This window comes from Hordeum vulgare, chromosome 5H (assembly GCF_904849725.1).
Source record: "Hordeum vulgare subsp. vulgare chromosome 5H, MorexV3_pseudomolecules_assembly, whole genome shotgun sequence".
Lineage (NCBI taxonomy): Eukaryota > Viridiplantae > Streptophyta > Magnoliopsida > Poales > Poaceae > Hordeum > Hordeum vulgare.
Genome location: NC_058522.1, coordinates 518,578,991 through 518,592,768, shown reverse-complemented (window position 1 = coordinate 518,592,768; position 13,778 = coordinate 518,578,991). Strand labels below are relative to the sequence as shown.

Sequence of the window (13,778 nt, the reverse complement as noted above, 5' to 3'; positions counted from 1 at the left end):
TGAAGGCGATATGCAAAATCGGAGAAATGATTTCATAGAACTAACCGTTGACTCTAGTGAGTAGATAGCGTGTGACCGTTGACTCAACCGCGCGTGCGGTTCGGCTCTGCGTCCGCAGCATCGTTCGTTGTCACCGTTAACATCAGCATGCAATCGTTGGTAGTGCTGGAAGCTCTTGTCTTTCCCTAATAAATAATAAAGCGCTACTGCTTCTGTCGTCCGTCGTGACGGTTTTAAAAAAAGCCCCTGGCATATTGTGTATTCAACCCGCACTCCTTTTTTAAGTGAAAAAAGACTGGGAACTGCTACGCATCTACCGGTGGATATTTGTTAAATGTCCACCACCTGAACACCCGTTCGATCTCGCGCGTGTAGCCGTCCGATCCGCTCTGGACGCAATTCCTGAAACGATGCTCGAGTTGCAGAAACTTTCGCTTTGTTGCAAAAAATAAACTTTGGATCCGTTAATTCCTGAAACAACGGTCGAGTTTCAGAAACAATTTGCTTGTTGCAGAAGCACTACCCCAGCCGGGATCCGGTCTGGCGCGGGGAGGCAGGGCCAACGTGAGTCGGCCGGCGGCAGGAACGCGACGGCGATGGCTGGGGGCTCCGGCGCCGGTGGCCGGGGCTCCGGCACCGGTGGCCGGGGCTCCGGCACCGGTGGCTGGGGCTCCGGTGGCGACAGGATCGGCCAGCGGCGGCGCACCACGGCGGGGCGTGCGGGACCGGTGGCGGAGGGGGTGGCAGGGCCGCAGCAGGCCGGCAGCAGAGGGGGCGGCGGGGCTGCAGCAGCCGACGGCGGAGGGGCGGCGAGCCACAGCAGGCCGGCGACGCGAGGTCGTCGGGGCGGAGCACGGACTGGACAGTTTCTCTGAAACAACTGCCCAGTTTCAGAAACTTTGCCCCAGTTTCAGAAATCGATTGATGCGCGGGACGAGGAAGCGGTGGACAGTTTATTTGGATCCGCCGGTGGAAGGTAAGAGTTTCCCAAAAAGATTTCGTTTTAAAATTTTGCGTTAGAAACCCTGCAGTTTTTTGTATTCACCCCGCGGTCGTCCTCCTCTGCCCAACTGCTGCTGCTCGATGCCGCGCGAAGCAGAGGCCGACGGGATCGACCGGCTCAGAGGTTGGGGACGTGGGGCTCCAGCGGCTCCTCGTCACCGACGGTGGCTGGCTGTCCTGCCGACGGTGCGTGAGAGAGGGGGGGTCCCGGCTCGGGGGTTGGGGACGTGTGGCTCCAACGGCTCCTCGTCACCGGCGACGGCTGGTTGTCCTGCCGGCGGTGGCGAGAGAGGGGGGTCCCAGCTCGGGGGTTGGGGACGTGGGGCTCCAGCGGCTCCTCGTCAGCGGCGGCGGCTGGCTGTCCTGCCGGCGGTGCGCGAGAGAGGGGTTCCGGCGTGGCTAGCCAGATCTGCAAGGAGGAGTGAGTCTGAACGCCCTCAGCTTGGAAATACACGTGTGAACTGACTTGCACATAAAGCAGAGTTATTCAGCTAGCAAAAGTCATAAATTCATGTACATCACTGTCAGGCTACAAAAATGAAATCTGCATCTTGGTCGTCATGTTTCATGCAGCTGGCACGCAATGGTGGTGGGATCTAGCAGAGGATTGACCTCACCGCAACTCGAGGATGTCCGGCCGATGAGGAAGAGGAAAGAACAGAAAGGTATATGCAGATCGTTAAAGTGTGGGTTGTTCATTTTGTAATATTAATCCGTAACAATAATATCTGGAAGCGTAGCATAACCGCTCAGAAAATACAGAACGCTTTGTTGATGTTGTTCCGTGGCACCTAGACCAGCGCTCAAATCAAGTTTTTTTTTTCAGTTTTGAAGTGTGTGTGTGTGGGGGGGGGGCATGTCAACTAATCATGTATTAGCTCTGCGCACGTTCACCAGGGAGCATACCACCACTTTTGTTGGATCTCAGACATCTCTACTACCAGCACCTTTGTGCATCCTGATACCTTCCATGCCAAATTGTGAGACTAACGAGTACAAGGGAGAACGAATAAAGGGCGCGGCGCTAATCCCTGAAAGGAAAAGGGTGGGGAGATGGTCTGAGGATGAGGACAAGCGCCTCCTGGTATCTGGCAAGATTTTTAGGTCTGGCAGCTGGAATAAGATTGCTCAGTTTCTTCCTGGCCGCAATCAAAGTCAATGCAGCGAGAGGTAATGTAGTAGTCTTACCATGTCAGTTCAAAGTTTATGGTTTGATGGTGATGCTTTTTTTATCCTCATTAAACAGGTGGTGTAATGTTCTTGATCCGGATATAGATCATGGGGAATGGCGCCCTGAAGAGGATTCCAAGTTATTTGCTTCCGTCCATGAGGTTGGTCCCTGGACTAAGATTGCTGGGGCTATGATTCCTCACCGTACTGAGAATAATTGCTTGAGGTAAATCATAAACTTATTCTCTTTCAGATTTTACATGATGTAATTCTGATGGTGTTACTTGAAACTTCAAGTTAATAATGCATTTCATGGTGGAGGAGTTGCCCCACCAACCAAAGCAAGTACAACTTTGCTGCTAACAGTTATTCAATTTGTAACTGAAGTCGATGGAAAAAACTATGTCAAAATGAATTACCTTCAATTATAGCAGCTAAACAAGTAAATAAGGAATTTAGACCAACAATAGATATTTTTATGGGATCTAAAAAATATGAGGAAAATGAAGTGATTTGGGGAATCTTATCGACTTTAAATTTAAGTAAATTTAATTTAATACAAAATTCGTTGAATTTAAAGTCTAATTAAACCAAAGCCAAATGGTTTAAAATTTAGGAAGCGGTGGAACATCAACCTTACTTTTTCCCGTTGCAACGCACGGACATATGTGCTAGTGTCTAATAAAGCACGCCAGGTTGCTGGCTTGGGCTCATTGACCAGAAGATCGACGTGTGAGCAAGCTGGACCAGCCAAGCTAATTAAAAACGAATATACTGGCATCTTTGGATGAGGTTTACATGTGATCTCATATAGGTTGCTTTCCTAATGATTCACTACCTAAGCAATCCATGCGCCCGCATGCATCCGAATGGCGTTGTCCGAATCGTGAAAGTCATTCAACGTGGGTGTGTATGGATTCACGGGGCAGTCTGGACGCCTTTTTCTGGTAAACTGAAGACAATCGTAGGGGAGCTTTGCGGGCGTCTGGACACCAGCCACGTAGGACTCCGACAACCCGGCCCTCCCAATCCCCCTTCCGGCCTCCTGGTCCCATTTTCTTCCACTACGTCCTTTCTTCCTCTTACTTTGCATTCGCACCCTCGACCTCCGTCATCGTTGTTGTACCTCTCCGGCCGCCACAGAGGCATTGGCGGACGTTCGCAACCAGCACCGGCGCGCCCCGCTAGCCTTTACAATGGAGTTCTCCACCCTGAAGCCGTTTGTTCGCAGGTGCACTCCATCCTCCTCTCGATGACCTCCATGGCGGACACCATGCCCGACAAGTATTTGATCAAATGTCACAGAGGATATTTTCTAATGCTATGTCGTTTTTTAGAGTACGAAGGATGGTAAGCTACTCAACCATGGAGGATGAGTTGTTGTGCGATGCATGGTTTGCCGTATCCACGGGTTTCATATGCAAAGGGGACGCCTTTTGGTAGCAAGTGCACGAAATCTTTCACACACGAAAGCACATTATGCCCTACGACATGTACATCATTCAACCACATAACATGAGGTCGTTGTTATATTGTTGGCACATTATCCATATCTGCGTCACCAAGTTTTTCTACATGGTTCATCGATTCGAGGTAAGGCGGCCATTGCACGTTGCAGAGGACGAGATTGTATGTTTTTCTTTTCCTTGCTCAACTTGTTGATTAATTTATTCATTCAATGTTGGTCTACACATTATATGTAGACCGCACGCGTTGGCGTGATGTATCATAGGACAGAGGAACGGTCATTTATGTGCACACATTGTTGGATGAAGCTGAAGGGGAAGTATGTGTGGAACGACATGATCCGTTGATGAAAAACTTGTTGGACATGTGGAGTCTAGTTCAATTTGATACATTGTTGTACTAGACTTAATTTGCGTGTTATGTATGAATGATTTGTGCTACTTTCTATCAAAATTTTGATGGATATCGTTCGGTTTACATGAATTTTGTCTGGTTTGTTTAAAGGCTGGTTGAAATGTATGCAACTATGGTATGATGGCGGACGGACACATGAGAAAATTTATGGGCCGTCGTAGTAGATGCCCTAACAAATACTAGTATAGGATTTAAAAAATATGTGCGAAAATATCTTACATTAAGGGACAGAAGTAGTGACTAATTGTTTTTAATAACACCAATCCCCTATACCCAATGCCAATTCATGTCATCATGCATGGAAAATGGCAGATCTTTAATGCCGCTTCTATTTGAAATATGCCAACAAGAACTTATCTTGGCTGGTCTCATGTTTAATACTCTAGCTGCACTGTCACACGTTTCTTCATAACTTTTACAAATATATTTTTAGTATTGTGTATCTTTCATTACATTACATTGCACAATTTATGTCCAAATACGACTTGTGAGTATGAAAAGACTTGATCTTTACTATGTGAGGTTGGCCTAGGCGCCTCCTTCATTATTTCTCGAACCGTTGATAGAAACTTTGTGCTATTTTCTCATCGAACCGCCAGATTTTTCTTCTTCTTGAAGATCATATGGGTTAAAGAAGTACTTTCTCCATCTCAAAATAAATGTCTCAACTTTATACTAAGTTTGAGACACTTATTTTGAAACGGAGGGAGTAAATCATAACACCAGGTCATCTTGTTTGAGCGATCACAGGACCGTAAGCATCTTGTTTTCTCTAGATAAGTATCAGTTCATTTTATCACCCGTGTGACAATGGATCGATAAGACATGAAAAAACACTTGCCTATTTAATAACCCATTGTGTCTTAGGTAATGATTAGTTAGTGTGCTCATTAATGCCTAGCCTAGTCAATTGGGACCCTGTCTTACACCCCTTTTATGCTCCAATTTATCGACCAAATATTTGCTGCCTGACTAATAATGAAATGTTAAACATTTTTACATTATTGAAGAAAAACTATACAAAGCTTCTTGACGATGATTCCACTTGTTTTGCGGCCCTTTGCGTATGTAGCATTGACCATCACCGAATCAACCCCAACTCGAGTGCTTTGTTGAATAGAAAGATAAGTAAAACAGTAGGAAATGACACGTCGCTAATCACGCCCCCAAGTGAAGACAAATTGAATGTATATATAAGACCAACTTGATGATGCAACTAGTGGAAACAAAATCAACATCCAAGCAGTTCAAAAAAAAATCAACATCCAAGTAATACAACGTTATATTGTATTTATTTGATATTGTTGATGTTGATGTTTTTCTCTATATTTTTGGTCAAACTATATTAATTTTGACTTGAACAAAGATCTATAGACATTGTATTTTGGAACATAGGGGGTATCAATTATACGAGAACTCGTGTTTCCTCACAATGATTAAATAATTAATTACCACACCTATAAAATAAGATTTCAATATGTAAGAATGAGCCTATTTAGATATATACCAATAAAACATCCTGGTCACTAAGTCAAGGTGGTTGATTATGTATATGATATCCTGAAAATGGAAAGGATAGCTACACCGTCAGTTGTTTGTGAAAATTTCTACCACTTCACGACCAAGCAACGGTATAGGTGCACCGTTAGTTGTTTCTTCATAAATTCGACAAATTTATTACCAGTGCTCACCCACCATTACATTGCACAATTGATGTATGAAGACAACAAGCAAGTGCTATAAGATAAACCTATAACAGACTTTACAATAAAGTCTATTCTATGAGGTCCGCCTTCGCATCTCCTTAGCATTTGTCTTGCGATGGCCATCTTTACGTGATTTCATTTTTGGATAAGACACAATTGTAAGAGAAAATTGAACTATGTCCATGTTGAGAGTTAGTACTAGTGGTCTAGGACTGGGATGCATCTAGAACGGGAATTCAAGCCTTTGCTGTAAAAGGTGTAAGATTTATGGCATGAGGGTTTGATGTAAAAAGTAGAGTTGTTCATGTATGTTGCCATAGCAGATCTCTCAATTATCCATTTGAATTAGTTGTTCCATGACATTCATGGTGTGTGGTTGTTTATCACTCGTTTGATCAAATCCGGAGGCTCCATTTGCATTAATTGTCTCTGTCCGAGGCCCACCCGTGTTCGTGTCCTAGGCTCCAGTGGTGTGCTTTTAGTAGCTCTTTCTATAGAAATGTGCCGCAAAGTAGTCTTGGCTGGTCTCTTATTTGGGTGAAAAACTTCTGATCTATTCAACAAACATTATGGCAGTATAAGGAACACAAAAAGTAATAAAAATTATATTCATGCTTATAGAACACCTACCGACAATTACAATTTTGTAGCGAACCAAAGACGCGTTGTCGTTATACCCCTCCCCCCCATACACACACACCGGAGTCGGGAAAACCTTGTTGTAGCACGAGAAGAGCAACCCCGTTGAAACTATGCCCTAGAGGTAATAATGTTCCATGCCATAACTGATATGATCGTGGAATATGTGATTCAGTGAAAAACTCATATGCATGGAATGATAAACACTTAAGTAGAGATTCCTAGTCTTGCAAGACTTGTTCAAGTGTTGTTGGTGGTCATGTTTTTGGGATCTTAGAATATCGTTAAGCGTAATGGTAGTCCGAAAACAACATTGAGATTATGACGTTAGAAGAACGATCATCTTGAATCGACAGAAAAACTTGTTTGTTATACTTTGAGATAATATCTTTTGTAATCAATTGTTATAACATAGAGTATTAACATGTGTTTTATGTCCCTTTGGGAGTATATTAGTCACTTCTTGTCGTACAATGAGCTTTGGGGTCGCTCAAATATAATCTATAATTAGGTGATCATACCGACAACTTACAGGTTCATCGAAAAGTTTAACAAGAGACTAGATAGCTCGAGAGTGGGATTTGCTTCTCCAGCGATGAAGAGATATTCTTAGGGGCCTCTCGATATGACAACATCAATCATCGTTTGGCCAGACACATATAACTTAGTCACGGGAATGCCGTAACACGAAAACGAGAAAGAAGAACAAAACCGGTAATTGGGATAACAATATAGTGAGCATGTGATTACTCAGGAGGATACCGATGCATCCCGGGTTTTATAAAGTATCGCCAAGCAAAGGGAATGTCACATTGTAACCAAATGTTCACTCGAATATCATTCATGTGCTCATAGGGTTCGATATGTGAAAGGACGCGGATGTCGCCTAGAGGGGGTGGATAGGCGCTTTAAAATAATTACGGTTTAGGCTTGAACAAATGAGGAATAAAACTAACGTTTAATTTGTCAAGCACAAAACCTAAAACAACTAGGCTCACCTATGTGCACCAACAACTTATGCTAAGCAAGATTAAACAACTAAGTGATAGCAAGATATATGACAAAAAACAATATGGCTATCACAAAGTAAAGTGCATAAGTAAACGGTTCGGGTAAGAGATAACCGAGGCACGCAGAGACGACGATGTATCCCAAGTTCACACCCTTGGGGATGCTAATCTCCGTTTGGAGCGTTGTGGAGGCACAATGCTCCCCAAGATGCCCCTAAGGCCACCGTAATCTCCTCACGCCCTCGCACAATGCAAGATGTCGTGATTCCACTAAGGGACCCTTGAGGGCGGTCACCAAACCCGTACAAATAAGGTTGGGGCAATCTCCACAACTTAATTGGAGGCTCCCAACAACACCACGAAGCTTCACCACAATGGCATATGGCTTCGAGGTGACCCCAAATGCTCGGAGCAATCTCCACAACTTAATTGGAGACCCCGACGCTTGCGCGGAGCTTTGCACCACAATGATTGAGCTCTGAGGCACCACCAAGCTTCTAGGGGTACCAAGTACCTAAGGGCAATAAGCTTCTCAACTTCTCACTTCCACGTATCACCGTGGAGAACTCAAACTGATGCACCAAATGCAATGGCAAGGGCACATGGAGTGCCCAAGTCCTTCTCTCCCAAATGACACCAAAGCAACTAATGCTAGGGAGGAAAATGGGAGGAAGAACGAAGAAGAACACGAAGAACTCCAAGATCTAGACCCAAGGGGTTCCCCTCACTTAGAGGAGAAAGTGATTGGTGGAAATGTGGATCTAGATCTCCTCCCTCTTTTCCCTCAAGAACTAGCAAGAATCATTGGAGGCATTGAGAGTTAGCAAGCTCGAATAAGGTCAACAATGGGGGGCAAACTCGAGCTTAACAGATAAGGCTCAATGGGGAAGAAGACCCCCTTTTATAGGTGGGGAAAAATCCAACTATTATGCTTCACAGCCCGCACAGAGCGGTACTACCACTCGGTAGGTTCACCAGCCATGCTGAGGCAAAAATGATGTGCAAATAAAGTCCGACAGAGCGGTAGTACCACTCGTGGGAGCGGTACTACCGCTCGGTAGGTTCACCAACCATGCCAAGGAAAAAAGGATGCGGAAATAAAGTCCGACGGAGCGGTATTACAACTCGGCACAATCGGTACTACCGCTCGCCACAGAAAGTGCCTTAACTTTCGCATACGGACTCCGAATTCAACAAAACCAAGTTTGTTAGAAAGCGAACGACATGGTCTAACACAATCTTGATAGAAATATCAATAAGAAGCAAGTGAGGAAAGGCCCATAAGAAAATGGTGAGAACCCTTCCTTGAATAAGACCGGTAAAAACTCCCAACATCGAAAACATAATAGAAGATGCATATGGACTCCGTTTTCGATTAACTCGAGCTTGTTATGAAGATGACCATAAGCTCTGAAATTAACAAAGAGAAACACCAAACAAGAACCAAGATGTATGATGAAGGATGCTAATGGTTTGAGCTCTCAACGAACGATACGATCAAGCTACTCACTTGAGAGCCCCCCTTGATAGTACGACAATCTATCCTAAAACAGAAAACCTATCAAGAGCAAACCTATACCTTGCACCTTATCCTCTTGAGCTAGATGACGATGATCTTGGCTTCCTCAAGATGGACCACCTTTCTTGATTGTGTTGGCTTGATGAAGACTAGTTGATTGCTCCCCCATACACACTATGGGTGAGCCGCTCTTCAGCATATCTTCACAAGTCCATTGCCACCACAATGGACGGCAAGCTTCAAGCATGATATCTTCATGATGATCCACTTGAAATTGCACACCGCAATCTTGATGACAATCACCACTTGATGTCATCCTCCATGGTTTGTATGAGATCTTCCTCTTGACGCAAGCCCATGAAAACACACCTAACCCCACATAGAACTCTCACGAAGATCATGGGTTAGTAGACAAACACGTAATGGACAATGCTTACCATACCATGGGATCACTTGATCTCTCTCGGTACATCTTGTACGCTTTGTGTGTTGATCATCTTGATTTACTCTTTGTCTGACGATCTTGATCAACCTTGTGTCTCTATGACCATTCTTTGGATAATACCTTGAATACCACCTTGGTCATCATATAAACTTCTTGAACCCAACAGATGGACTTCAAGAAGTGCCTATGGACAAATCCTATAAATATAACTTAAGGCAACCATTAGTACATATGAATTGTCATCAATTACCAAAACCACATATGGAGAGATATGCTCTAACAATATGAATGCCCACGGTCCCGCTATCCATCATTGAACGACGGGGTTTCGTTCATGTCTATGAGTTACCGGACCTACGGGGGTCACAAGATTAAGGTAGTCATGATCTACAAAGTGGTAGTAGGACGGGAGTAATGAGAACATATTTGTGTAATTGCTTCATTCATATAGTGAATAGTTTTGAGAGGATCCGGAAGCATTTCGGGGTCACCACAAGGATTTCGGAGAGTATCGGGTAATACCACATATTACCTATATATATAGGGTCGCGCTATTCATCACCCAGGGTGAAGAATAGTTTATTCTTCACCCGAGATAATCTTACGATCAATTTACAAATAAATTATATTTGAAATACAAATAGTTACATTTATATTGAATCATTATGTAAAATTTGACAAAAGAAAAACATAAATATAGATCACAAGACCAGGAAAAAATGAATTATTGTATTTTTTGCACTATTTTTGTATGTTCATAATTCTACGTGACATAAAATATTTTTACGTTGATTATATTTTTTACGATCTTTTTTTGCGTATAAAATAAAAAAAAATTACGAAACGTAAAGTTACGATGCATTGATGTTAAAATAAAGGGGATGAAGAATAACTATTCGTCACCCAGGGTGACGAATAGAACGACTCTATATATAGGCACACGGTGCCCCGGATCTTACGCACACGGTCTATACTCCACTAACCAACTAAGCCACGCCACTAACACATGCATGCCATGCATCTCGTTAGCTTCTGATCTTTGCACGCAGCAGCTTCTCACTGCATGTTGGGGTCGCTTCATACATGCTCTTCCAACTGAACCATCAAGTGTACGCCTCGTACGTATCTCTGCACAAACACACTACTACATGCAGATACACAAGACATCAAGATTATATCTAACATGATGCACGTATCCTGCTTGGTTGTGTGCTCATGCCATAATGATGCAAGTCGCTCTTAATTCGTCGTCCGCCGGCGTCTACACAGTCGCACTCGCTGCACCTTCGGTCTGTTCAACCGTCTACGCGTTCCCGAGTACATCTATCATGTCTCTCTATCGATTGAGCAACGGATTGCCCGCTGCCACAGAGCATCGTCGTCTTGTGGTTCTTTTCGCGGCTGCATCAACACGCGCGCTGACGCTTTGACGTCCCTTTGGGTTTTCTAGGGCCGCGGCACGCGCTCCCCTGCCGCTCCGAAGACGTCTGCTTGAGGCATCCAGAATAGCAGCCACCGCCAACATCCTGTGGGCAGTTCTACGTGGGATTGGTAGCATGTATAACCCTGGATAGGTTTTGGAGCAAGAGAAAGACTTGATGGTAGAGCGCAGAACGGAGCTACCCAAGGTGATCTGTTACGGTTGCGATGGGAGGAGAACATTTCTTGTGAAACGGTTTAATCAGTGCACCTAGTACACCATGTGATTTTGGGTCATTGGATGAAATTATGAGAGAGGTGGCTTAGTTGGAAGGTGATTGTCGGCGCATTTGAAAATTTTGTCCTTCTACATTTCTGAATTCAACCCACACTCCACATCTTACTCTCCCATCAATAAATATTTATGTCTATTTATTTATTTGGTCTAGAGACAAGGGTTATATATTTTTAATCAAATGTTCGACCAAGGATCCATTTTGGCAATGTTCTTTGTTTCAACGAGAACTACCCTCCGTCCGGCCTCCTGGCTACCAAGCCCCGTCCGAAATTATAAGGCCGCACACACTAAACCTGCTTGGATCGCAATATGTTTTCGTTTCCTATTCCCATGCCATGCCTTGTGAATCATGTGTGCAGTTAGGAGTTGTGCATGCTAACTTTTGCCTGCAAGCCGCTCAAGCAGCGTCTTGCACTGGTGGAAAAACAGGCTTCCGTCCAGCCCCATAAGTCGCGAAGCTATAGGAACCGCGACTAATGGGACCTTTAGTCGCGGTTCTGGAGGTGAACCGCGACCAAAGGCCTGGGCCCAGGGCGCTCGGTGGTCAGCTGGTGCACGTGAGGGGCTTTAGTCGCGGTTGGCCAGGACAACCGCGACTAAAGGCCTTCGGGCACCTTTAGTCACGGTTTGCCAGGCCAACCGCAACTAAAGCCCCTCCCCTATATATACCCATCCAGCAGCCAACACTTAGCCATTTAGAGCCATTCTCTTCACACTTAGGGTTTAGGTTTGCTTTTGGTTCCTCTTATGCACATAAGGTGTTTGATGAAATGCCCCAAGAGCATGAAACAAACATGACATGAAGTGTTGGAGCCACACTCCTCGATCGCGGTTAGCAACTTGATGAACCTTTGATGTGTCATTGATAAAATATGCATGTGTGTAGTTCATTGTTTAATTTATATTGTTTGTAGCTAGTTAGTTTAACAAATGCATGATGGTTAATTATATATTTTATATTATAATAATGCAGATGAATCGGCAATGGATGTACGTTAACCGACTCTCCGGCGAGTTCACTACGGGTTTGAAAGATTTCCTCGTAGTGGCTAATGCGAACAAGCGGGGGGGTTTTGTTATCTGTCCATGTGTTAACTGTAAGAATCAGAAGGGTTACTCTTCCTCAAGAGATGTTCACATGCATCTGCTTCGGCACGGTTTCATGCCAAGCTATAATTGTTGGACCAAGCATGGAGAAAGAGGGGTTATAATGGAAGAAGATGAAGAAGGGGATGATTTCATCGATGAAAGCTATCTTGCTCATTTCGGTGATACTTTCATGGAGGATGCTGAAGGTGAAGGGGAAGGTGAAGAAGAGGCACGTGATGATCCCGTTGATGATCTTGGTCGGACCATTGCTGATGCACGGAGACGCTGCGAAACTGAAAAGGAGAGGGAGAATTTGGATCGCATGTTAGAGGATCACAGAAAGGCGCTGTACCCCGGATGCGATGATGGTCTGAAAAAGCTGGGCTGCACACTGGATTTGCTGAAATGGAAGGCAGAGGCAGGTGTAGCTGACTCGGCATTTGAAAACTTGCTGAAAATGTTGAAGAATATGTTTCCAAAGGATAACGAGTTGCCCACCAGTACGTACGAAGCAAAGAAGGTTGTCTGCCCTCTAGGTTTAGAGGTTCTGAAGATACATGCATGCATCAACGACTGCATCCTCTACCGCGGTGAATACGAGAATTTGAATGAATGCCCGGTATGCACTGCATTGCGTTATAAGATCAGAGGCGATGACCCTGGTGACGATGTTGAGGGCCAGAAACCCAGGAAGAGGGTTCCCGCCAAGGTGATGTGGTATGCTCCTATAATACCACGGTTGAAACGTCTGTTCAGGAACAAAGAGCATGCCAAGTTGTTGCGATGGCACAAAGAGGACCGTAAGTCGGACGGGGAGTTGAGACACACCGCAGATGGAACGCAATGGAGAAAGATCGACAGATGGTTCAAAGATTTTGCAGCTGACGCAAGGAACATAAGATTTGCTCTAAGTACGGATGGCATGAATCCTTTTGGCGAGCAGAGCTCCAGCCATAGCACCTGGCCCGTGACTCTATGCATCTACAACCTTCCTCCTTGGTTGTGCATGAAGCGGAAGTTCATTATGATGCCAGTGCTCATCCAAGGTCCGAAGCAACCCGGCAACGACATCGATGTGTACCTAAGGCCATTAGTTGATGAACTTTTACAGCTGTGGGGTGGTGTCCGTGTGTGGGATGAGCACAAACAAGAGGAATTTGACCTACGAGCGTTGCTTTTCGTAACCATCAACGATTGGCCTGCTCTTAGTAACCTTTCGGGACTGTCAAATAAGGGATACAATGCATGCACGCACTGCTTACATGAGACTGAAAGTGTACATTTGCCAAATTGTAAGAAGAACGTGTACCTTGGGCATCGTCGATTTCTTTCGAAAATTCATCCAGTAAGAAAGAAAGGCAAGCATTACAACGGCAAGGCAGATCACCGGCCGAAGCCTGCGGAACGCACTGGTGCTGAGGTATTTGATATGGTCAAGGATTTGAAAGTCATCTTTGGAAAGGGTCCTGGCGGACAATCAGTTCCGAAGGGAGCTGACGGGCACGCAGCCATGTGGAAGAAGAAATCTATATTCTGGGAGCTAGAATATTGGAAAGTCCTAGATGTCCGCTCTGCAATCGACGTGATGCACGTTACGAAG

General features: G+C 44.7%; 1 long non-coding RNA gene across 1 annotated transcript; it reads left to right on the top strand.

Moving 5' to 3' along the window:
* The first annotated feature begins 1,543 nt into the window (after nt 1-1,543).
* On the top strand, nt 1,544-2,317 carry LOC123452039. Its single transcript, XR_006632557.1, has 3 exons — nt 1,544-1,667; nt 1,900-2,172; nt 2,249-2,317. It is a non-coding gene; the product is annotated as an uncharacterized LOC123452039 (long non-coding RNA).
* The last annotated feature ends 11,461 nt before the right edge of the window (nt 2,318-13,778 follow it).